The sequence below is a fragment of the Salmo salar genome, chromosome 10 (assembly GCF_965601325.2).
Source record: "Salmo salar chromosome 10, fSalSal1, whole genome shotgun sequence".
In the NCBI taxonomy this organism is placed as follows: Eukaryota; Metazoa; Chordata; class Actinopteri; order Salmoniformes; family Salmonidae; genus Salmo; species Salmo salar.
The window spans coordinates 84,310,217-84,337,670 of record NC_138300.1 but is presented as its reverse complement, the minus strand read 5'-3'; the positions used below and the strand labels follow the sequence as shown (position 1 = coordinate 84,337,670).

At 42.8% G+C, this 27,454-nt stretch overlaps 2 protein-coding genes across 10 annotated transcripts in view; one reads left to right on the top strand and one right to left on the bottom strand.

The window, feature by feature from the left end:
- Nucleotides 1-9,173, bottom strand: part of akap13b (A-kinase anchoring protein 13b) — a 97,418-nt gene extending 88,245 nt beyond the window's left edge. For 4 of the 8 annotated variants that reach the window (XM_014124440.3, XM_014124441.3, XM_014124445.3 and 1 more), the window contains exon 1: nt 8,838-9,171. The gene's annotated coding sequence lies outside the window, so the exon portion shown is untranslated. Of the gene's footprint in view, nt 1-8,837 lie in introns of all 8 variants that reach the window. The other 4 variants (XM_014124443.3, XM_014124444.3, XM_014124442.3 and 1 more) reach the window with 3 other exon arrangements.
- A 3,922-nt stretch (nt 9,174-13,095) lies between these two features.
- The window catches only part of sv2bb (synaptic vesicle glycoprotein 2Bb), a 41,744-nt gene continuing 27,385 nt past the window's right edge, over nt 13,096-27,454 (top strand). Inside the window, exon 1 of one of the 2 annotated variants that reach the window (XM_014124449.3) lies at nt 13,096-13,356. The gene's annotated coding sequence lies outside the window, so the exon portion shown is untranslated. Of the gene's footprint in view, nt 13,357-27,036; nt 27,365-27,454 lie in introns of those variants that run through there. The other variant, XM_014124448.3, reaches the window with a different exon arrangement.

The window sequence follows — 27,454 nt, the reverse complement described above, 5'->3', positions numbered from 1 at the left end:
TATCAGATTTGTCTATGTCCTGGGAAATGTTCTTGTTACTTACAATCTCATGCTAATCACATTAGCCTACGTTAGCTTAACCATCCCGCGCAGGGGGGCGATCCCGTAGAGGTTAACAGTGGCCAAGTAGGCTGCTGTGATAGGACTACCAGAGTGGACTAAAATAAAAAACGATGAAGAAAAATGCATCCCATAACATTTTAACATGGAAATAGCTGTTCTGTCAGAGGCAGCAAATGTGTGGTGTTCAATGTAGGCCTATATTCCATAAGACATAAAAAAAAAGCTCTTTACCTGACTCGCTTTTCAAAGATGACTAGAAATGCACACATTTTGTGCTCTTGCAGGAAGCAATCACTCCCTAATTGTTGACTAGAAATGATCTATAACTGGGCTAATAACTCACTAACTAGCAAAGAATATGAACAAATGTGAACAGGTGGGTAGATGCAGCTCTGGCTTTGATATAAAAACATGCGCATCTATTTGCGACCACTAATGCTTAAAAATCAGAGTATCTGATGAGGATCGGCGCTGGAGCGAGGAGCGAGATTCCCGAAGGCTGACGCGTTGGGCCTTCTTGCCACCTCCAATATAAATATTTTCAGAAAGAAACTGATAAAACACACAGGTGCAAAATCAAGGTGACTTACAAAGATGAGGACCAAGAGCAAGAGAGGGAATGTGGTGATGTAGTGTCCACAACTAAATAATCATTGTGGAATCTGAAAATACACATATCCCCAAAGCATGATGGTGTACTTACTTTACTGCATGCACATGCTAACAGAAAGGAACGAGGTGGGTAGATAACTAAGTGTGTCATTGTTGCAAAGTTTTTATAAACAAAAAATTTGATCTCTTAAAAGTTTCCTTCATGTTTGTTATATTATCTATACAATAAGCCATAATTGATTTCGGCCCAATAGGATTGGCATTTTCCAACTTTCAAGGAGCTTTCCGTTTTGATTGGGTTATTTTGCCTAAAAACCTTTAGGCCTACATATAGAAAAAATAACAACTCCGCATCCCTGCCCAGCCTGGCAAGAGTGTCCAGAAGGGTGTTTAGCATCCCCAGTGGCTCTGCAGGTAAGGAGAGGATGTTCTCCACTGCTGGCCGGCTCTCCAGGCACCATCGCATGAGCCTGAATCCACAGACTCTGGCCAAACACGTATTTCTAAAAACGTGTTCAAAGGCACAATTTATAGACTATAATGATTTAATACAACAAAATGTTGTTGAAATGCTGAGCGCTTAATATCCCTGACTCCCTACCAGCCTAGTGTGTCGTATACTGAGCCTAATAAGGAACGTTTTGTTTCATTTGTTTTTAATTCTAATTATAAACTGGGTGGTTCGAGCCCTGAATGCTGATTGGCTGGCAGCCATGGTATATCAGACCGTATACCACGGGTATGACAAAACATTTATTTTTACTGCTCTAATTACGTTGGTAACCAGTTTATAATAGCAATACGCCACCTTGGGGGTTTGTGGTATATGGCCAATATACCACAGCTAAGGGCTGGGCACTGCGCTTCGCATCGTGCATAAGAATATCCCTTAGACGTCGTATATTGGCCATATACCACACCCTCTCGTGCCTTATTGCTTAAGTAAGTCACAGCGTATGTGCGCAATTTATAGACTATAATGATTTAATACAACAAAATGTTGTTGAAATGCTGAGCGCTTAATGTCCCTGACTCCCTACCAGCCTAGTGTGTCGCACTCACCAATGTATTTCACAATGCATTTCTTTGTAGGCTATTGCATTGAAATAATTGAAATAATATAGCCTAAAGTATTGTAGTTCCTTCTTAGACTCCTTGTCTGTCTCCTGACCTATTTAGAGTGTTTATTTGCTGTTTAATATAACATGTATCCTATTTGAAATGATGTTCGCTTCTAACATTCACCTTTTCATGTTGTTTATTAAAATACTTTTAATTCAAATCATATGGTTTGGTTTCAATACTTCAAAACCAAATGGTAGGTCCAGGTAGTCACAAAAAATAGATGGGTGTTGGTTAAATTGTGATTTTAATTCATTTTAATCTCAATTTTGAGCGGCAGTTTTTTTCCTGTGAGTGTGGAGTGGTTTTTAGTGGAGCGGTTGGCCTGAGCATTTGCACTAACACCACTTGAGCGGGATTTCTGATCACTCAACTCTGCTCACATACTCCGCTATAAACACAGTCCAGTTCAAAGTGAATGGCACAGATCCATATATGGCAACGGCTATTTGCATAAAGGCCTACTGCAGCTCTGATTGGTTATGGCACACCGGCCTGTGTAGAGTACGGGCCTGAGTCCTGCCTGTCAATGCAATAGAATCCTACTCCAATTTTACCTACAAGAAAATCTCACGCACAGTTAGTTTTGCATACTAAGTCTTGAATAATTCATTTTGTTTCGGAATGTTTCATTGAAAGTGGCTAATATTGCGTTGATTCGAGCAGAATTCCCACAGTTGAGTGAAACGTTGATGGTGTTAACTAAAGTGGAAAACTACAGAAAATTGAGTGAAATTCAATCTCGTGCTTCTCGGCGCGGGCTGATATTTCTTCTGTGTGGCAGTCCGCAGCTTAGAGGGAACATTGCACTTCACTAACCATGGAGCTCAACCAATCAGCTGTCTCACTGTTGAAGTCTCCATGCCGACAGACAAACAAAAACAGCTCGGACATTATAACTAACTGTTTGGAGATCCCTGCTGCAAGTCAATCCCCGGGATTTCTAATTGGAGCCCCAGTCATTCCGAGGGTTAGGGAACTGAACTGCTGGAAAATCAGAAGGGAATATATTATGGCTAGAGCTGGGTCGGGATTATGATGTAGAAAGGCCAAGAGTGGTTTCAGATACATTAAATGTCTTCAAAATTACCCAACAACTGGTGATTCATCTCGCTGCGCTGTGAGTGCGTTTTGTAAAACAATAGTGTCTAATCAGTGCTCACATCAATAGCCCCATAAAAACACTAAACAGCCAGTTACCACGGAGATAAGAGTCGAGCAGAAATAGCCCCACGCTCGCTGTGTTTAAATCTGTCTAAATCTGTCTAAACAAGCCTTCTCAGTTTGGGGTGAGGGACTGTGTGTGACTGTGTGTGTTCTGAGGGGGGTGGGGTACAGGCATGTGTTCAGGTCAGGAGGGTGGAGGAGGGTGGAGGAAGGGGGTATGATCGAGTGGAAGTTTAACCAGGGGCCCGGTTAATGCTAGCCTCAACGGCTCACCTCATCTCTAAAGATTCATGTTTATATAGCGGGCATTCAGTGTAAAAAAAAATAAAAAATACATTTTAGTTTATAACGTGCTGTAAAAATAAATGGAGACATCTTTTGAAGTAAACCTTCTTAAAAAGGTTTGGCATTTGAGCGGCTGCTCTGAACCAGTGAAGGGTTCTGGTGGAATGCATACCAAGGATGGAGAACACTCAGAGCAGACGGAGCATTTAAGGGGCCTGATAACAGCTTGGCACTGAAGATGGCGGTGCCCAAATACAGAGATTGCTAAGAGCCTGTTGAGAGGTTTTCATGCATGTGAGGAGCACTAAAGAAAGCGAGACTCTGGGGAAGCTAGAGGAGGTGGGGGTGGGGGGAGCTAAGACAAGAATCTGCCCCTGATTTAAACTGCAGTTTAAACAATCCAAATGTAGCTCTTCTGCTGTAACACTCAGCGGTTTCCTCAAGGCAGGATCGAGGAGCAACAGAGGTTTGCTATTGGATGAGAGGATCAGCCTGTCTGTGCCCTGCTTTAATAGATATCAGGATATATACCACAACATGTTACCTGGCCTCCACAGATACAGCTGTGACCGACAAGCAGAACCAGAACAACTCACAGACCCAGGGGGGGGGGGGGGTCCAGGTTTCCACAACTTGTTTTAATGAGCTGTTATGTGAAGCTGCCACAGCCTTTCTCTGCAGTCTGAACAAAACAGACCCCCATCAGGAGACTCCCTCCACAGCAGGAAATCAAACATTTGTGGATGAGAGAATTTAGGACACGAAGGAGAGACACATTTTTCCCTGAAACTAAACTTCCAGGCTTTAACTTGAGCCTTGCTCTTAGCAACCATTCTGCTCCGATAAACACAGAGGAGAACCCTGTCCCAAGAGCGATACATTTAGCCAAGCAGGAAGACTGGCCTATTGAGAAGAAGTAGTGAACTAAATCAGAATATGGCCTGTTGTTTGTGAAAAACCAAAGCTCTTCACTTGCATATAGCCTAGTTGTAAAATCTCAAATACCTTGTTAAAAAGTACCTGTCCGGGTCAAAGTGCAGTAAACAACGTCATTATCACTTTCTACACAGGAATGACATTTTGCTAGATCATTTCCCAGGAACGGCTGCTCTCCACCAGGATGTGTATAACCACTGTTTCTAGCAGGAGAAAGGGCCCCTTAGCTCCATCTACCAGTAACACCATCGCACCACACTGCAGCACAACAACCAGATATTAGGGAACCAAATCAATGTGCACAGCGGGCCGACCCAGAGTGTGAGACGATGATGCACAGTGGACCATGAAATAGTGCCAATTAAAAGTAATTATCAACACATAGCCATTTCCTGTGAGGAGAGTAATCTGAAATCTCTTACTAAGCCCATGCCCACGCCCAACGCTAAATATGGCCTCTGTTCTAATGGACATACCCAAAAAGGCACCAAAATCAGTTAAAATATTTATACTGGGAAAATATGAAATTGTGTTGCTGCGGATTAAGTAACAAAGTGGGTGTAGTGAATTCATATCATACCAAATAAAAAAGACAAGAAAAAAACTGCTCTTTACGGACCTAACCTTTAAGAAAAGTAGAAACATGAATGTTATTACTGATAACACAGCAGAAATGGTAATGTCTACGGGGTTCACTGCACACTGGCTACAAAAGGGACTCTGTTAACTAATAGCAACAACCCCTTTCAACATTACTTTATTTTCTCTCAAATATACCATGAGCTATGATTACATTAGGACTAAGTAGTTTCATGTTAGCTACCCCCCCCCCCCCCCCCCCCCCACCGCAGTGCTTGATAAAGGCAGATAGAGGCTGAGCAGATGGAGGTGAAGGCTACAGTAATGATGTGGACCTGGATAGGACAGGCCCAGCTAGCACACTGCTGCTCTCCTCACACGCAGGCACATCATCGTTAAAAGTGCAGATGTGGGATCAACTCGTACAAGGGATGACAAGTTGGAAAGGAGGACGAAGAGCCTTTCCTCTCAGGTGTTACTAAAGGTCACTAAAGTTCATGACAAGGTTCTGCTTTGACAGTATCTTTGCACTTTAAAACTCTGGCCACTGGCAGGTCAGAGTGAGTGATTTTCATGACTTGTTTTCCATCCATTTACACAAAAACCTCAACGGAAATTACTGTATTTGAAATACACATATCGAACGCAGACTTAACTTCCCCATTAAACAAGCAAACAAAAAAAGGAACCAGGCAGTGAAGCCAGGCGGTGTTTGAAGCAGGCGCTGACTCTGGAGGAACCTGTGTGAGTGTTCGGCCGACCAGGCCGCACTATTCTGTTTACAGAAGGGATAAATATGTTGATGGTGATGAGGGGGAGATAAATGCTGTGATGTCACAGGGGAGAGAGGGAGAGCAGGCCAGCCACAGGCAGGTGTGTCAACAGAACTGGAGTGTCTGGGACATGTGCTGTTGGTTGCCTTCTCTGGAGCAGACTTGGCTTGGTTAACACCTGCTCCCTTCTGAACAGTTGAGGGCACTTCTGTAAACCCAGCTGTAGTTAGAATGCTAGAAATGAAAGATTGATACAGAGGATCTGGACAGAGTTATTCATGTTTATTATGATGATACTGTAGTAATCGAGCAGATCCTGGAAGTGCAGAGTTTAATTCGATCCAGCAAAATGCCCGAGGTAGACCTAGAGCCTCTATCTGTTTGCAATCAATGTCCTCCACTAGAACACATTGTACAGTCCAAGTGAGACACTATGACTCAACACAAAAAAAGTCTAATTTGGTTAGCGAAATCCATACTTGACTCAGTGCTATGAATAGATCTGTTGCCATCGTGTTTTCAACATATTCCAACACAGCTTCCATCTGAAGTACTGTCCTTCTATTGTCCCGTCCTTTGTTGGAGGAAATGTGCGCTGCGATTGAGGGCGCGACAACAGTTCTGTGTGCAACCTTTCACGAGGGGCAGTTAGCACTAAGACAGGCATGTCTCGTATCACACCGAGAGAGTTGGGCACTGGAAAACCACTTCTGAAGTCGGAGAGCAGCTTAAAACCGGAAAAGCAGGAATGATTGGAATTGTGACCATGCTCACAAAACAACAAAACCACATATAAGGGGAGTGAAGAGAAAACAAATCACTGGGCAGGGAAGACAGCGTAGGCCACTGAGCTCTGCGCTCAAAACATTACTTCCCTGTGAAACAGCCCAACAGCCACTCGAACAGATGAATGTTTATTAAGATTGAAAAACTGAAATATAAATAACTATCCCCCAGAGGTGTTGATGATTCAGAAGTGTGGTATGGTCCCCTCTCTACCAGGTTAGCCTGTTGGTCCGTCATGGGTGTTTAGACAGAAAGGCCTGTGGGGCCCACTACTATGTTCATAGAAGTCTTTAATGTTGCCTTACCACATTGAAAATGGAGGAAACTCAGGCAGTGAACGCATTCTCCAATCATCCATTACATGCAAAGACCTCCCATGGATTTGAGTTGTATCCTGTATGTCCTCTAGACAGCCTGAGGACACCTACTATTCTACTGCTGCTGACAAGATGCCAGTACGCCATTTCCTTTAGCAGCTCAGTCCTTAAAATCACACTTCAATGAGAAAAAGGTCATATTTTGATCAGTGAGTGATAAAAATCGGCGAGAAAACAAGACATTGCTAAAACTGAAACTCAGACAGGATAATTCCCTATACCCCAATGTTACCCCAATGAAAGAACGTTCAGGTCAATCTGTGCAGGCCCTGTGGTCTGTGAGGAACCACTCTCATAAGGATTTGAAATTCCAACCCAGGCAGTAAGTGGCAGATGGACCCACTTAAGTTTCATTAAACAGAGTATTCCACTGTAAGGAATGTTAGCCACCACTTTCTCCTGTTTGACAGTTCTATTTCCAGAGCTGCAAAACACATGTAGAACTTTCCTGCAGTCAAATGACTAGTGGCCTCATGGGTGGAATGTTATTAATATCTTGCATAGTTTCATAATTAATAAACATGTCAAAACATTTAACAGACAAAAATCTGGTGTTTCTATGGCAAAACGTTTTGTTATATTTCAGTCTTCTGTGATGTATATAAAGTGTAATATTGGGATGGAAACTCAAAAATACATTTAAACTCCATATCTGACATGGTACAGGTGTCTTCTTTTTTGTAAGTCCATAACCATGTATGTGAGGTGTATACTTTTGTTTCAAAACCAAGAAACACTGTGTGTGACCCTGATTTAGTTTTTCACAAGAATGGCTGCTTTGCTTTGAGCTTCATACACAAGACACTATTTACAGAATGCAGTGCAGCGATTGGTTTTTAGGACTATAATCAAAGTACTGTATCAGCCTTTATGAACCACTACGGCTAAGTCCTATACGAAAACAGGCATGATAGCTTACAGACAATTGGCCAAACCCTTAGGACAAGACCTTAGCGCAAATGAGGCAGATATAGAGCCTTGAGGGGGAAACACAAAACATGCATGTGTGCCAGACAGCTAGTCCAACTGTGTGTGATCTCTAATGCATGCTGGTGCTACAGTGGGAAACGGAGACCCAGCACCCAGCATACGTTGGGAATCCCACTGCTCCTGGTCTTAACAACAACAAACTCAAGGCTACAGTATGTAATCAGAGGGGGGGTTAAAAGTAAAGAAAAATTCAAAACAATAACAAACTCAAGACAGGAAATCCATGAGTCCCCGTTAACATGTACCGGAGGCTGGCTCCCAGACCTTGGCATGTTTTACCAATCACAAGAACCCTTAGAGAACTGGCACATGAGTCGGTAGCGCCGGCCACACCCATTTAGATGCGGCATGCAAAAAGCAGTACCTTGGCCTAGGTATGCATGTTAATAACTGCTGCTACAACTGCACATTGGGTACAAACGTATTTTTCTAAACACCCAGGTGGCTTATAATGAACAATATGTTGTTCAGAAACATGTGTTATTATTGTGTTATTATTACCCTAATGCAACGAACTAATAAACGTTACATCGACGTCACAGCTGATTCAAGGTGGCTGTTTGTTTCAGACCACAATCAGAGCACCATTAGTCCTAACAATAATATCTACTGTACTTTGGTCATTTATAGCTAATGAACCAAAGTAATAATAACCACATAAACTAACATCACAATTACATGGAATTACATCAAAGCAACTATGCATGTTATTAATATGGCAGGGGTCTGGGGATGACGTTTAGGAGGTCATTCTATTCATTCCGATCACATTTTTTTAGTGGCACAACAGTGGCGTGGAATCCCCCATGTTTTTTGATGGCCGCTAGGATTTAAACCCGATCCGAAGTTAGGGGGGTGCCTGGGACAGGGTAGCCCACTACCGAGGTGTGCCGCATTATTTACCACGGAATAATCTTTGATTCTTTGGATTCTAACCAGCAAGGCCACGTCCGTGTCACTACAACATGTGTTGCATTGTTACAATCATGAGGCCAGACCCGTAGATGATAAATCAAAACGGCTATAATGTGCCATAGCGAATCTGAAACATGTAATTGTATCTTGTACAAAATAGACCAAAGAGAGTTGTTTTAAAACCACACTGTCCTTTTACTCAGCTCGTGCTATTGCCTACAATGTATCTTACCTCGAACTTTGGGGTGTTTAATGCGTGTTTTCCTCTTTCCGAAGCATTCCCCTGTTCGGTCTAACACAAGTTATCGGGACACAAACCGCACCTATCTGTAGTAATTGATCTGCAGAGAGAAGTCCAGAAGATCACTTGAGCATCTAATCTTCATATAAAGTCCCCTTCTTCTCAGCGTAATGAATGGCCGCTAGTACTCAATACAGTAGGCCCACTAGATAGTTCGCAGAGCACCCACTTGTTGCTCACGACAACAACTCTCTATTCTTCTGAATCAGTCCACGAAGCATGCATCAGAGGGCGGGCTATACCGTCACTTGGGAGACGAGGTTTAGTTGGAACTATGTTCCATTGTCTTCTCTCACCGGTCCAACAAGCTGTCACTCAGCCATTCCTTTAATATTACGTTCTGTTTGTGTTGATATTTTTCCCATGAGATAATGGAGTGGGCGTCGGAATTGTAACGGGTGTCTATCTATGCAAGCCATATTTTGACATGCAGACATTACAGGTGATGAAACAACTGTATATAAAGTTGTCAACTTGGTCATTTTCACATAAACCCTTTTGGCAGCATCAATGCATAAGACCGTAGTAGAATATGCTTTGCAACCATAGGGAAAACACATTGCATTTTATTAGGCAATACTGTAGGTTACTTCATGTGGGTAAGGTGGACCTCTAGTGGCTATGCGAAGGGACATGGTTTACTAATATCTCTAAGCTTTTAATACATAGGCTCAGCAGCACTGTGATTGATATGGCAATCGTGCATTGCTCTGCATGACCAGTAGATCTAGCAGCAGGTCCTAGAATGAGCTCTTTAGCAGCCCGGGGCAAGTTACCCAGTAGCACTTTGGTCATTTTCCTGGAACCAGAGAGGAGGGCAAACAGAGGCTTAGCTGCTCCCAAGCTGAAACAACACCGTCTGTCCACACACACACACACACACACACACACACGCACGCACGCACGCAAGCATGCACGCACAAACACACATGCACACACTATCATTCACTTATGTCCACTTGTGCACAGTGACACACTTCATTCATCCCGGTGGTGGAGAGATGGTGTGAATGCTTTGTGCTCACTCAGAGAATACACCACAGTTTTATGTCCTCAGGAAGTGTGGCAGTCTGTCAGGAAACATGTGAATGAGGCCCGGTCTCCAGGAACACTGGCCTCCTCTATTTGGTCACCTATAGGAGATAACTGTTCATACCATCCAGGACCATGTAACTGTTTGGTCACCTATAGGAGATAACTGTTCATGTGAACCCTCCTTGAGACGGCCGTATAGTCATTTCAAACACAGCCGGGGTGCTACAAGACATAGCCACAATAACCACATTATAATCATTAGTATATGTTTGGGTTTTGTGAGTTAGAAGAATTTCGTTCAGCTGACACCTGTTCATACCATCCAGGACCATGTAACTGGAAGTGGATCATGCATCCTCAATGGTTTAGCAGATAATAAATATTGTGATCTGTGTGGACCTGACCTGTGCTGTGTGGTCACCGCATGTAGGTGGGAGTGAGGCTCTCAGTATAGGTAGGGTACTGCTCGTTATTCATATTTGGGGTTTTCATAATGTAGAGACAGGGTTAGGTTTTATATGGCGTCATGAACTTTGAACACTGGTCTTGCACACTAGGGATGAAGGAGAGAGTGTGAGAGGAGGAACGGGGTTAGATGAATAGATTTGGGGCCTCTGAGTTCATATAAAGTGCACTACACTAACATCAGTGTACAGTGTACCTCCTAGCCATTGTCTATTCATCCAGGGTATCCGCTTGAAAGCAGGTCTGTCTTTTGAAGACTGCAGCAGTATGTTGGATGCTGCTGTTATATCATACCGTTTGAAAGGTCATGAATTAAAGTCTACACTCTTAGAAAAGGGTGTTCCAAACGGGTTCTTCGACTGTCCCCGTATGAGAACCCTTTTTGATTCCAGGTAGAACTCTTTTGGGTTCCATGTAGAACCCGCTGTGTAGGGTTCTTCAAAGGGTCCTCCAATGGGGACAGCCGAAGAACCCTTTAAGGTTCTAGATAGCACCTTTTTGTCTAAGAGTGTAGTCTCAGGTTAGCGTGCTGTAGTATGATGCAATATGTCATATTATTTTGGTGAATGTGTCTGCTCTTTCTCCCTCCCCCTTTTCCTGCTCCTCCGCCCTCTTCTCCTCCACCGTCCGTCCGTCCGTCCGCCCCCCCCCCCCCCCAAAAGAAATAAGAGCAGGGTCCCTGGAGTCCATTCTGGTTCCATGGCTACCACGTGTCAGTGGGCTTTGAAGAACTCTAATGTTTTTCTAGGCTGAGAATGCTCTGCTGTCTCTTTCCCTCTCTCTCGCCTGGTTCTTCAGTGAGAAACCCAGAGGTTAGATAAATATGAGGCTGGGCGCGAGGAGGTGCAGCTCGGGTTTCTGTCACGCTGGGCTGCTTTGAAACACATTTGTCCAGGGCTGCATCCGGCATGATGCTGGGGTTGGAGGAGCGTGGAGGGAATCACAACAGCAGTGCTGTAGGACGCTGCTACTGTAGGCTGGCTGGGAGGATGGATGGATACAGAGAGACACAGGGGGCCACTGACCCGTTAGGACACAAATAAGCGACAAGTAGATTCTGTGTTACTGCACCAGTGATTTTAGGTTAGATTACATCTTGATATGGAGTACATGTGTATAAAATTGCATTGTAGTTTTTTCAATCATCCATTTTATAGTATGGTACTTATACAAAGGCAATAATATGTACTTTCAACAGATAATTAAGAAAAACATCTTACTGAAATCCATTGCATATCACCTTCAAAGACCCACCAGGCAGGAGACCTACAGGGAAGGAACTCCCGTGATATGTGTTACAGAGATTCCTGCCAAGACCAATAGGCAGTAACGACTGAGGTTGACAGACAGAGGTAATAAAACGTCTAAATGTAGTTTCTCTAATCCTGCAGGATCTCTAATGTGGCTTCATTTACAATATGCTGACCCTAACAACAATGAGATTCTTTCCCCTGGAATCTTTTAGCTTCAGCATTACTTTGACCACGCTTGATCGATTGCTATGACTTTGCATGACCTGGAAGTGATAATCCTCTCAAGGCAATGCATATGAGGTATTTCTAAGCAATAGAACACGTTTTGGACATTGCAAAGTAGATATATGTAAAATAAAAGGAAACTGTGTTTATCCAGATGGTGGGGCATTACCAGTGAAAGAATACTGCTTCATTTGTCAAGTAGAGGGCACTGTTGGCATAGTAATTAAAACACATTTACAATGGATGTTTTGGCTGAATGAACAAAGGACAATTTAAAAACCACAATGTACATCTTTTGGCTTGCCACATTACATTTTATACTGCTTCTATTGAAGTGATCAACCCATGATCAATGAATCTAATATAGTTTGTTGCTGCAATACTGTAAAAAGGCCTACACAAGACCGCACACATTTCATCTTTTGTGTAAAAGGCAGCATACACCTTAAGATAATGAAGTGAATCTGTTCTCAAACAGCAGTCTTTCTTTCAGAAACTACACGATGTAACTTATTTTGATAACACTTTACATTACAGAAGAGTGGCTATAACATGGTAATTAACAGGAAACCAGTTGAAATTGGCCCAAGAATCAGAATACAAAATGACAAGATAAAGGGTGTGCCACAGACATTTCCACATATTTACATTCTTTAGTATGGTGGTGGTGTGTGGGGTGGAATTTCTGCCCATGCTGCATAAAATATGAAAGATGACTGCTGCAAGCTGCGCTCTGCAATAATGCATGACAGAAGCCAGCCTAGACAGGCAGCAGCCAGTGTGTAATATCACGTCGATATTGGTAGATTATTTCGCTGTGAACTACATGCAGTCAGAGACAATTGGTTTCTAGAGGTGGTAATACAACAAAACATGGGTTTGTCCGCTAGAACAACAGTTAGCTAATATAGATGTATTCGTTTTTCATTTGCACAATACCATTTTCAGATTAGTTGAAAATATAAGTGTGCTGATGGAAGTGTGAATGGTTTTGGTTGGATCCTGTTTGTTCCCATACAGCAGGGTTTGCTGGCTTTAACTCAGTCATGAGTTAGAGGCAGGCTGGCGGTGAGTCTATAGGCTGATCCAGCTAGTGGATAGTGCTGATTGTGCTGGTTCCTGGCTGTGAGTGGGTGTTGCAGGGAGCCTAACAAGATATATGGAGGGAGTCTGCTCTGCACTCCTCCACTCCTGGGGAAAGGCCTCCACTATCTGATTAGCATTCAGCTAGTACCCAGACTGCATCAAGAAACTCCGCTGCTCCACACACCACACTCCCTCCCTTACACCTCTCTCATTCTCTATCTCTCTCTTGCTCACTCTCTCTCTCTTGTTTTCTCTTGCACTTACGCTCTCTTGTGCTTTCTCTCTCTCTCTCTCTCTCTCTCTCTCTGCATCATTCTGCTGGACTGGGAGGACCCTCCAATACAAAGAGAATGCCATGCAGGGGTCCTCCGGTCTCCAGGATGAAGGTAAACAAAATTCCATCTTCCTTGCTTTTACAACTTGGCTAAAAAGCAAATCAATACTTGTTGGTCTCACTGGGTGTACACTAAGTTCTGCATGCTGATTTTACAGAGGATCCTCATTACATAACTGCTGTGGGAATATCAGTGTACTTATATGGAAAACATGCCACAGCATAATACAGTCTTTGAAGATTTCCCTCTTGTCCTGTTAGTCTATTAGCATTACTGAATGACTTAACGCTGACTCCTCAGAAAGATAATGTGATAAATTGATAGGTGAACAGGTGTTTATATACATATGTTAATGTATTGTTAGTTTTTAACGAAAAGGAGACTTTATGATACATAAAGACAGTGCTGTTACAGTTGGTCATGAGATGAGCAATTCCCTGCTTAGACCGTCCTAAGGTAAGGCTGCACCTGTAGCTTATTGCAACTTTTGATTTGTTACTATTCTCTGTTTGTATTCTAATTCTATTTTTGAATAGTCCTTTTTTTCAGTCTTGCAAAGCTCTCCATCTAGTTGTGGTGTTGGTTGTGCTCTGATGCAGTAGGGCTGGGGTTACAGTATTTAAGCATTTCATGAATCTTGATCATTTTTTGGTTTGTTGATTTTCACATTATAACATTACCATCTCATGATTGTGGAAATACTTCGATTAAAACAGTGTGAAGTTTCTTTGTCACTTTCTCTAAACATTATAGAGGTGTCTGAAAAGAATATTTATTGAAAGAAGTGTTGTAGCCTTGAGATTATAATGATGTTTGTGATTAAAGCCTTCATTTCCTCAGCGCATCCACATTTTCCCATTTATTCAAAGGAAAATGAATGAAGCATATCCATTTTTCAGAAGGAAATATTCCATCCACAGCCCACTATTCTGACAATCGGGGGTGGACCTGGATTGATGATACCCACTTGGATATACAAAACGAATACAAATATACAATTAAATTTGTTCCCAAGACAGTTGTTTTGCTAGAGTTAATTGGGAGAACTATCTATTGAGTTCCAGCCCGCCCTCCCTGCTCTCTGCAGACGTTGGCCCAGGTGTAACTATGATGCCATTACCCATGGTCTAGGTCAGTCAGTACAAGGTAATTCATCAAAGTAATGAGGGCTGAAGGCTAAGACAGGGACACAGAAGGCATTGACACTACAGGGGAGCTAACACGACTAACAGATAAGCAGCACATCATTATCATAGCTTTTATTACTCACACACGCCCCATAACATCACCAGGGATGTGGCCTTGTATAATTATCGGGATTACCAATCAAGAACAGGGCAAGAGCTGCAGGCACTGGTGGTGCATCCTTACATCCCATTAGTGATGAAGGATTATGCTCTCAGGATGCTTAGCGCAGTGAATACACCAAGTGTACAAAACATGCTCTTTCCATGACATAGACTGACCAGGTGAATCGAGGTAAAAGCTTTGATCCCTTATTGTTAAATCAATGTAGATGAAGGGGAGGGGACAGGTTAAAGAAGGATTTTTATGCCTTGAGACAATTGAGACATGGATTGTGTATATGTACCATTCAGAGGGTGAATGGGCAAGACAGAATATGTAAGTGCCTTTGAACAGGGTATTTCGATTTTTTTAAATGTAACCTTTATTTAACTAGGCAAGTCAGTTAAGAACAAATTCTAATTTACAATGACGGACTACCGTGGAACAGTGGTTTAACTGCCTTGTTCAGGGGCAGAATGACAGATTTTAACTTATCAGCTCGGGGATTCAATTCAGCAACCTTTCGGTTACTGCGCCAACGCTCTAACCACTAGGCTACCTGGGTATAGTAGCAGGTGTCAAGAACTGCAACGCTGCTGGGTTTTTAACTCTAAACAGTTTCCCTTGTGTATCAAGAATGGTCCACCATCCAAAGGACATCCAGCCAACTTGACACAACTGTGGGAAGCATTGGAGTCAACATGGGCCAGCATCCCTGTGGAACGCTTTCGATACCTTGTAGAGTCCATGTCCTGACGAATTGAGGCTGTTCTGAAGGCAAAAGGGCGTAGGTGAGTGCAATTCAATATTAGGAAGGGGTTCAAATCAAATGTTATTGGTCACGTACACATGGTTTGCAGAAGTTAATGTGGGTGTAGCAAAATGCTTGTGCTTCTAGTTCCGACAGTGCAGTAATATCTAACAAGTAATCTAACAATTCCACAACAACTACCTAATACACACAAATCTAAGTAAAGGAATGGAATAAGAATATATACAAATAAATATATGGATGAGCAATGACAGAGCGGCATAGGCAAGATGCAATATATGGTATAAAATACAGTATATACATATGGTATGAGTAATGCAAGATATGTAAACATTATTAAAGTGGCATTATTAAAGTGACTAGTGATCCATTTATTAAAGTGGCCAATGATTTCAGGTCTGTATGTAGGCAGCAGGCTCTCTGAGTTAGTGATGGCTGTTTAACAGTCTGATGGCCTTGAGATAGAAGCTGTTTTTTAGTCTCTCGGTCCCAGCTTTGATGCTTTGTTCCTAATGTTTCGTATGCTCAGTGTATATCAGAGTAATGCAATAACAAGATCCTAGTGACATGGGCACGATTCAAAATAGGTATTTGAAGTGGTTTTGATATAAGAATGAAGGGCCTGTGAGAGTGCTCCGTGTTTCTCCTAATATGTTTCAGAAGTACGGTTGGTACTGTACTAGTAGTATTTGACAAGCATGACATAATATGTATTAGGAAGAGCTGCCATTGTACTATATCAAAGATTAATTATACATTACTTAAACATGTAGTGGTTGAAGGTAAATGACTGCGGGTGTCCCTTACTGTGTAACCATTGCAGTGAATGCAGTGGGTGATGTCATACATTTGCCTGCCACAGTGCCTTTCAACTGTGTAAAGAGCAGGAGAATAGACACTCCGCCCCCACACCTCGACATCAGGCTTGGCTCATGGTTGCCAGACAGGTCGCTGGGTTGTTCCACCAATCTGGTGCCTTTTGAGATGTGTAACTTGGTGGGGGAAAAAAGTTTGGCTTCACCTACTTTTAACATTCCGTCATAAAGAGCACGTTTAACATAATAAAAAACATGCTTTCCCATCTCAAGAGGTTAAATAAACAAACGACTATCGTAAGTGCCTATTAAGTGCCAAATAAAGTAACAGGGTTGACCATAACAACCGTAAAAATATTTTTAAAGGAATATTTTCACCATATTAAAATGAGAGTTCAGTTAACGTAACAGGGTTGACATTAAGGTTCCGCCCCTTCTTTTCAATTTTCGCCTAAAATTATATACCCAAATCTAACTGCCTGTAGATCAGGACCAGGATATGCATATTCTTGATACCATTTGAAAGGAAACATTTTGAAGTTTGTGAAAATGTGAAATGAATGTAGGAGAATATAACACATTAGATCTGGTAAAAGATAATACAAAGAAAAAAGCATGCATTTTTTTGTACCGTCATCTTTGAAATGCAAGAGAAAGGCCACAAAGTATTATTCCAGCCTGGGCGCAATTTAGATGTTGACCACTAGATGGCAGCAGTGTATGTGCAAAGTTTTAGACTGCTCCAATGAACCACTGCATATCTGTTCAAAATATTGTATCAAAACTGCCCAAATGTGCCTAATTGGTTTATTTGAATCATATATTACGTTAGCTTAACCGTCCCGTGGGTGGGGGACCGATCCTGTAGAGGTTGAAATTTGGTACATCTTTCTTTTTTCTTTACCTTTACCTGAATTAGAGACAGTAAATGAATCACTAATCACATGAAATAAATAATAATCTTCAGAAATTACTTCGTTAAAGCTACAACATAACTAGAGCTTTACAATGATGGGGAAAACTTTGAGAAATATTGGGGTTACATTTTCCTGGAAGTCACAATGGGTGCACAGAGGGACATGTCAAAATGCTGAATTTTGTCTCTTTAGCAAGTCTTAATTCATATAAATAAAATCTGCTTTATTGAATTCTCCATGTGATATATATTAAAGGACACTTAATTGAATATAACAGGGTTTTAAAATGCATATTGGTGCACAATTTCTGCTTAAAATATTAAAGGGACGCAAAGAGGCACTCATTTCGTGGAATGACCCAGCTCTCTGTTATCCTTTGTTCTCCTTTAGGCTTTTTAAGCATCCCCCTCTATTCCCTGGGCTAGATCAAGGGGAGGCAGACACAAGCCCTGATAATTATTTTTGTGGTGTGCAGAGAGGGTTATGAACCAGGAAAATTATTCAAAGTTAGGTAAGGTAATTAATTGTGTTCTAACAGAGAAACACTATTAGCATAGTGTAGGATATGTAATCTAAATTGGCTGTACTGCGTTTGGTGGTCATCGTTTATTCGTGGATATTAATGAACTTGTGTTAATTAATGATAAATACTGTGGTGGGTGTTAATTATCCTGTGTTCAGGGGTAGATGCCAAATGAGCCTGTGTTGTCTGGTAACTGCCATCTGTTTGTAGGTAATTATCATATGTTGGGAAGGAGGTACAGTGCCACTGTGTGAGTGTGTTCTACAGCCCACGGTAGTAAAGCATACATTATCCCTGTTTAGCGGAGGTTGATCCAGGAGAGATGACAGGCTCCGCAGAAAAATGGAGAGACACTCCTCTGGGTCCATGCTGATTTATGAGAGAAAGGGAGGGAAAGAGAGAGCCAGAGGGCCCATCCATCCCATTCTTCCAGGGCCCTCCCTTACAGTGCACAACCAGTCACTGATAGAGGGAGCTGAGAGGTACCATCACTCAAGCAATGCAGCATTTTCTCATCTGCATATAAAAGCATGGGAAATTCACTCCCTGTTCTATGGCAGAAAATCCTGAGGTGGTGGGTAGAGTAATCCCTATAAGGTTTAAAGATTGGCTGAGCTCACCGATTCCACGTGGTTTTCTGCAGCTCATTAAGAAAAACAATATTTGCATCATGGTTCGATGTGGGTGTGTTACGTTCATTATATCTTACACAGGCAGTTATTGTTGTTTGTCCCCCTTGAGCCACGGTAGCAACATCCCGCCCTCAAAATAGTCCGAACTAATCGAGTTAATTAATGAAGATACATCAAGAAAACTGTAATGGAGAGGTCTTAGATGCGCAATTTTCGATTAAGCTAAGGTTTTTTCCCCCAGTATTTCTAAAGTAAAAAGAATGTGCATTAAAACGGGCAGTTCACTGCAGACAGTATCGTGTCAGCTGCTGCTGCGCAGGACTGATTTCTGAGAACACATCTACAACTTCATCAGCAAGCTGTCAAAATATGATAAATAAAGCTGTTTATCAATAACAAAAATACCTAGCTTGGTAAGCTCCATCTCTGTGTTTGACAATGAAGCTAGCTAGTAGCTAGCAGGCACATTGAGCAGGCAGGCCATGTTAGCTAAATCATTTTTTTAAGTCACTGGCAAGTGGAAAGTGCTTCAGTGTTTTTTTGTTTTTATTACTTCCTCACCATCTTTTACTGGTGTGTGTCTGCCTGGCAATGTTTCATGTTAATCATGTTACAAAGCAGGTTGTGGTGGGACACAAGATGCTCGCCAATGGGTTTTGAATTTTGGAATATTGACAAGTGGCAGTTGGGGTGCAAGTGTGCATTGTCAAAAATTGTATTTTGCCCAAAACAGTGGCAGACTGGTGTGATCCCTATCAAACACATCATCAAGTGGCCACTCCATAAAGGGCATAGGGGCCAAGTGTTCTTTCAACATAACATTGGCAACGTGTTTTCTTATGTAAACAAGTCCGAGACGCTGCGGAATGTGGGCTGGTCTGTCTCACTGTCTGTAGGTTCTGCCGTACGATTGGAATAGAACACAATCAGTGTAGCTGTTTCTCTGTGCATGACACTTCTCACCTAGGTGTTAACATTCCATGTTAGTGGGCATGATCGTAACCAAAACCCAACCCTCAAATGTCCAATAGGTTTAGGAATGTTACATCTTCCACAAATCCCGCAAATATCAATTTAAGGAAGATACTGACTTTATGGCCAAAATGTGTCTATTTACACATTGTAGTCCATTTTTACACTAGAATCAATGTGTCTGACTATCGATGAAACATATGCCATTTTCAACGAGAGAATTCGCTTTTTTACTTCAGCTGCCCTTTAATGAAATGCAGCCGCACTGATATAATTGTCACGACTTCCACCGAAGGTGGTTCCTCTCCCTGTTCGGGCGGCGCTCGGCGGTCGGCGTCGCCGGCCTACTAGTCATCACCGATCACTTTTTCCTTTTCCGTTTGTTTTGTCTGTGGTTCTTTCACACCTGGTTTCATTTGCCTTAATTTCTGTTTGTATAATTACCCCTGTTTGCCTGCCTAGGTTTGTGCGGGATTGTTCTTGTGATGTTGTTCGCTAAGGTTGTGCCTTATTGGTGCTCACGTATTATTCATAGTGTGTATAAGTTTAGGAGCCTTGTTTTTTGTTTCCCTCCTTCCGTGAGTAACGGGTTTCTCTGTTGTTAAGAGCGTTTGTTTTGGTATTCTACCTGACCTGTATGTTTATGGGACTTGCCTATTAAATACGCGTCTCGGACATCTCTGCTCTCCTGCGCTTGACTCCTTCACCTACCTCTACACAATCCCGTCACAATAATCAAAGTGGTTATGCATACAAAGGAGGTTGGATGGCCACTGGAGAAATATAAACCAGCCAGGGCTTATGATTTGAACTCAACTAAATTACATCACAGACAATAATAAAGCGCAGCTTTATTCCACGAGCCTAGTGGAACCCCTAGATCTATTTACTTCAGAGAGCCTCCTCGCTGAACAGCAAACACACACACTGGGTCAGTTGGAATCAAAGCTTATCGATCCTGTGGACGCTTCAGTTATGCATACTGATGGCACCAAACCTTCTCAGTGCAAGGATTCTAAGGGTGTGTGTAATTCCTTTAAGCCTTAAACACACAGATATGAATGGGATTGGTGAGTGGAGGAGGATAAGAGGTACCATAGTAATGGTCAGTGATGATGAAGACAGATAGTCTATGACCTATATTTAGTTGATGATGGTTCATCTGCCTGACTGACTATTTGTGGGAGTAATCCTCTTTTGAGCAGAATTATATGGCATGGGGATTAGGGATCTTTCCCCCTTGTTCTGTGTGGGTCATCTATTCTCCAAAATGTTCTAGCAGACAGCAGCAGGACAGACCAACTGGCCCTCTCCAGGGGTGGGCCCTCCTGCCTGGCCACAGGGAGGGGCATAGGGGGAATCAGCTGTGCAGTTAGGGCAGACTCCATTTTAGGACTATAGCAGAAATCCTACTACACCATTTGAGAAGCATATGCATATTCCATCGTAAACAGTTATTATACAGGGGTTGTATGTTGATTGCAAATGAGTGCCACCCACTGGCGGTGGACTCCGATAGAGATGCCGGTTTAGATACAGTTGAAGTCGGAAGATTACATTCACTTAGGTTGGAGTCATTAAAACTCATTTTTCTACCACTCCACAAATGTCTTGTTAACAAACTATAGTTTTGGCAAGTCAGTTAGGACATCTACTTTGTGCATGACACAAGTAATTTTTCCAACAATTGTTTACAGACAAATTATCTCACTTATAATTCACTGTATCACAATTCCAGTGGGTCAGAGTTTACATACACTAAGTTGACTGTGCCTTTAAACAGCTTGGAAAATTCCAGAAAATTATGTCATGGCTTTAGAAGCTTCTGATAGGCTAATTGCCATCATTTGAGTCAATTGGAGGTGTATCTGTGGATGTATTTCAAGGCCTACCTTCAAACTCAGTGCCTTTGCTTGACATCATGGGAAAATCAAAAGAAATCAGCCAAGACCTCAGAAAACAAATTGTAGACATCCACATATCTGGTTCATCCTTGGAAGCAATTTCCAAACGCCTGAAGGTACCACGTTCATCTGTACAAACAATAGTACACAAGTATAAACACCATGGGACCACGCAGCCGTCATACTGCTCAGGAAGGAGACGCGTTCTGTCTCCTAGAGATGAACGTACTTTGGTGCAAAAAGTGCAAATCAATCCCAGAACAACAGCAAAGGACCTTGTGAAGATGCTGGAGGAAACAGGTACAAAAGTATCTATAACCACATTAAAACGAGTCCTATATCGACATAACCTGAAAGGCCGCTCAGCAAGGAAGAAGCCACTGATCCAAAACCGCCATAAAAAGCCATACTACGGTTTGCAACTGCACATGGGGACAAAGATCGTACTTTTTGGAGAAATGTCCTCTGGTCTGATGAAACAAAAATAGAACTGTTTGGCCATAATGACCATCGTTATGTTTGGAGGATAAAGGGGGAGGTTTGCAAGCCGAAGAACACCATCCCAACCATGAAGCACTGGGGTGGCAGCTTCAGGTTTGGGTGGGTGCTTTGCTGCAGGAGGGACTGGTGCACTTCACAAAATAGATGGCATAGAAGGAAAATGATGTGTATATATTGAAGCAACATCTCAAGACATCAGTCAGGAAGTTAAAGCTTGGTCGCAAATGGGTCTTCCAAATGGACAACGACCTCAAGCATACTTCCAAAGTTGTGGCAAAATGGCTTAAGGACAACAAAGCCCTGACCTCAATCCTAAAGAAAATTTGTGGGCAGAACTGAAAAAGCATGTGCGAGCAAGGAGGCCTACAAACCAGACTCAGTTACACCAGCTCTGTCAGGAGGAATGGGCCAAAATTCTCCCAACTTATTGTGGGAAGCTGTGGGAGGCTACATGAAACGTTTGACCCAAGTTAATACATTTAAAGGCAATCCACTCAATTAGTATTTGGTAGCATGTAAACTTCTGACCCACTGGGAATGAAAGCTAAATAAATCATTCTCTCTACTATTATTCTGACATTTCACATTCTTAAAATAAAGTGGTGATCCTAACTGACCTAAAGCAGGGAATTTTTACTACGATTAAATGTCAGGAATTGTGAAAATCTGAGTTTAAATGTATTTGGCTAAGGTGTATGTAAACTTCTGACTTCAACTGTATAGTGTCCCAGTAACAGGACGAAAATGACCAGTAAGAGACAGGTGCACAGAACACACGTCTATTGCCACACTCAAGACAGGCACACACACACACACAGCAAACAGGAAGAGGACTGATGGTAGTGAATAGTTATAATGTTTTTCTGTGGGACAGAAGGAATAGGATATATACAGTTCAAGTCAGACGTTTACATACACCTTAGCCAAATGCATTTAAACTCAGTTTTTCACTATTCCTGACATTTAATCCTAGTAAAAATTCCAGCAATGGCATAGTAATGGTCTAGCACACAATAGTAATAGTAACGTTAGCGGTGCTAGTATGGTAATATTATTGGCTGGTAATAAATATCCAGTAATACACAGAGCCTAGGAGGCTAAACTGCTAGAGCAGTAATGCAGGCCAACAAGCTACATAGCACAAAATATAGCATACTGTAGTAAGGGATAGAATAGCATAGGCAGTATAAACCAGGATGCAATTAGTGACTAGCACAGTATACAATACATACAGGGGGAGCTAGCATGCTAAACTAGCAGGCCAAGGGCTAGTAGGCCAAAGGCTGTAGGTTAGCATCAGGGCAAGTTAGGATCAGTGTTGGCGGCTAAAAAGGTTAGGATGCTAACATGATAACAAGCGGCCATGTTGGATGTGGCTATGACCATATCAGGAAGTGACCGGGCCATGATGATGTCACTGGTCGGCCATTTTAGGTGAGGATGTACAATGACATGACTGGCAGCCATCTTGGTTCATAGAAAGCAATGGGCTTTTCCCTCATGGCTGAACATAAATGTACACATAACTATGCTAAAGGGAAACTCTGTGAAGTATGTAACATGGGATTACAGAAGGAGGCAATCCTGTCATATACACATCTTAAGGAAGCATACAGTATATAAGTATGTAAGCATACTAACAAAACAATAGAAGGAACAATGCCATCATTGTTCCTGTACCCAAGAACGCAAAGGTTGACTATCGCCCCGTATCACTCACTTCTGTCATCATGAAGTGCTTTGAGAGACTAGTCAAGGATCATATCACCTCCACCTTACCTGTCAACCTAGATCCACTTCAATTTGCTTAACGCCCCAATAGGACCAACACACTGCACACTGCCCTATCCCATCTGGACAAGAGGAATACCTATGTAAGAATGTTGTTCATTGACTACAGCTCAGCATTCAACACTATAGTACCCTTCAAGCTCATCATTAAACTTGAGACCCTGGGTCTCAACCCCGCCCTGTGCAATTGGGTCCTGGACTTCCTGACGGGTGGGGAAGGTAGGAAACGGCATCTCCACTTCGCTGATCCTCAACACTGGGGCCCCACAAGGGTGTGTGCTAGGCCCCCTCCTGTACTCCCTGTTCACCCATGACTCCGTGGCCATGCATGCCTCCAACTCAATCATCAAGTTTGCAGATTACACAACAGTAGTAGGCTTGATTACCAACAATGACGAGACAGCCTACAGGGAGGAAGTGAGGGCTCTCGGAGTGTGGTGTCAGGAAAATAACCTCTCACTTAACGTCAACAAAACAAAGGAGATGATCGTGGACTTCAGGAAACAGCAGAGGGAGCACCCCCTTATCCACAGATGGGACAGCAGTGGAGAAGGTGAAACGTTTTAAGTTCCTCTGCGTACACATCACGGACAAACTGAAATAGTCCACCCATACAGACAGTGTGGTGAAGAAGGCACAGCAGTGCCTCTTCAACCTCAGGAGGCTGAAGAAATTTGGCTTGTCACCTAAAACCCTCACAACCTTTTACAGATGCACAATTGAGGGCATCCTGTCGGGCTGTATCACCGCCTGATACGGCAACTGCACCGCGCACCACCACAAGGCTCTCCAGAGGGTGGTGCGGTCTGCACAACGCATCACCGGGGCCAAACTACCTGCCCCCCAGGAAACCTACAGCACCCGATGTCACAGGAAGGCCAAAAAGATCATCAAGAACGACAACCACCCAGGCCACTGCCTGTTCACCCCGCTACCATCCAGAAGGCGAGGTCAGCAAAGGTGCATCGAAGCTGGGACCCAGAGACTGAAAAACAGCTTCTATCTCAAAGCCATCAGAATCTTAGCCTATGCCGCTCTGTCATTGCTCATCCATATATTTATATATTCTTATTCCATTCCTTTACTTAGATTTGTGTGTATTAGGTATCTGTTGTGCAATTGTTAGATATTGCTGCACTGTCGGAGCTAGAAGCACAAGCATTTCTCTACACTCGCAATAACATCTGCTAACCATGTGTATATGACCAATAAAATTTGATTTGATAAGATGTATATGGATCAAATGCAGACTAACCCCTAAAAAAGTCCACTTACATGTTCAGTGACGCACTAACACACAGTTGGGGAAGTCCAAGGAAGGCTTGTCTATTCAGGAAAGGTCCAGTAATGAGTTGTAATGAAGGACAGGAGTTTACAGAGACCTTCTCAACCTGCCCTCCTGGAAACAACTGAAGTACAAGTAGGAATGGTGGTCTGTTACCCCCCAGCAGGTAGAGCCTGTGATTGGCTGTCCCTGGTCAGCTGACTGAGTTCCCTGGCAAACTAGTCCCTAACACATAGGTGTGAAGTGCCCGATGCCACTGAACAATAGGGTCCTGCTGAGGCGGGGGATGGTAGCCAACCTCAGCAGTGAAAGACTACAAAGTTTGTGTCTCTTCCAAATCAAATCAAATCAAATTGTATTGGTCACATATACATGGTTAGCAGATGTTAACGCGAGTGTAGCGAAATGCTTGTGCTTCTAATTCCGACAGTGCAGTAATATCTAACAATTAATCTATCAATACCACAACAACTACCTAGTACACACAAATCTAAAGGAATGGAATAAGAATATGTACATATAAATATATGGGCCCGAGGCCAGAGAGAGGGTTTTTAACACTGATGTTTGAATTATTGATGCGCAATCTGAGGATAGTCTGAAGACAGGAAGTACCAGAAGTTTCATCCTAATTCTGGCTCATCTGAGAGAGAGAATGTCATTCTATCCATTTGATCATTTCGGCAAATGTTCAGTTGAATGTCACTGGCAATAGGAAACAGATAGTGAGCACTGACATACTGGCCAGTTCATCTCTCAGATGAAGGCCACTACAGCCATTTCCTCCTGAAATGATTAATATTGAACAAAGTATATCACGTAATCTAAATTTGCTGGACAACTTGGCATTCTGACTGACCATCTTATGAAAAACCATATCATTAAGTCAACTTTTTTAATCTTGGAAGACAACCACCTTCGTTTTCAGTATAGTGCCTCTGGCAGAGTAAACAACAGACACAGCATCTGTCTGTGAAAGTCCAGGGTCCCCCTGTGCCCAGCCTTTTAATGAGCACAGTAGGTGGTGCTCCTGATGGACTGCCCTTGGTGCTTTATCCACACACGCTCACACACACGCGCACACACACGCGCACACGCACTCGCACCAGCACACACACACGAACACAGTCTTGCGCAGCCAACCTACAATTCAGTCCCATTCAAAATATTATGTTCCTTAACCCCTAACTCTTACCCTAACCTTAACCATAAACCTAATAATAACCCTAATAGTAATTCTAACCTTAACCCTAAACCCCCTAGAAATAGCATTTGACCTTGTGGAGATGAACAAAATGTCCCCAGTTGGTCAAATGTTTGTTTGTTTACTATTATTGTGGGGACTTCTGGTCCCCACAAGTATAGTTAAACACGTCCACACACACACACACACACACACACACACACACACACACACACACACACACACACACACACACACACACACACACACACACACACACACACACACACACACACACACACACACACACACACACACACACACACACACACACACACACAGGCTGTATCACATCCGGCTGTGATTGGGAGTCCCGTAGGGCGGCGCACAATTGGCCCAGCGTCGTTAGGGTTTGGCCGGGGTAGGCCGTCATTCAGAATTTGTTCTTAACTGACTTGCCTAGTTAAATAAAGGTTAAATAAAATACTAAATAAAACACACACACAAACAGACACTCAGGAAGACAGACAGGAAGACAGACAGCAGAGAATAGAGGGCCATTGCGCCATGTCTTCACTGCTGATTTGGGGAAGGTAAACCGTTCTGGACAGAAATTATAATAGCAGGTTATTTATCACTCAACAATTCCACCCAAGGAACCTCATCAATTAAGATGAACGAGGATTATGACAGGGTTGCTTCAATTACCTGTCATTTTATCGTACAAACAGTTAAAAGATTACAGTGTTTTTAGGTGCTATTGTGAAACATTCAAGGTACAGTGGAGTGTGGAAGCCTACAGTTGTATTTGACAGTATGCTGCCTGTTGCATCCTCCTGTGTGTAAAATCACTCCATCTTTGAGAGGAGCTGGAGCAGCATAGGCAGTCTGCAGTAACTCACCTGTCCTGTGTGACACTGCAGAGCCCCAGCAGCACCTCTGAGCTGCCTCTCCTCCCGCTGTCTATTGTAGAAGTACAGCAGCCACATCCTCTTCCACTTTGACCTAAATCAACACATCTGTCATAGAGGCGGGCTACCCACCACCCACCCTTCTTCCCCACAAGTCCCCCATCTGCCAGCCTCTATCCTTCCTCCCCATCTCTGCTCTCTGCTCTCGCCTCATTTTCACTCTCACTCCATCACGCACACACAAACACGCAGATCAGCGCAGCGGTGTGTCTCTTCCTCCTGCCGGGGGTTGGAGCTTGTTGTTGCAGAGAGGCTGGGCGGACGCTACCATACCACTGTGAATGTGATGGGGTGGGCGTGATCAGGGATAGGGAGCTCCTCCTTTGATGAGAGGGGCGGATAGCAGGCGCAGACCCTAATCTGTTCCTGAGCTGTATACTGGAGCTAGAGGAAGGCATCCTCTGTGTTACTTAACTACCGCAGGCTCCGGTCCTGGGTTTCACCCCTTTCATGGGATGTTTTGGTCTTTATCCAAAGGAGGAATAACTGTTTTGATGCCAACTCTGGTAAGATAACAGATTTCTGCATTCTAATCTCTTGATTTTTAAAATAGATTCTGACAAAAATAATTCATGGTGTTTTCATCCGTTAAAAAA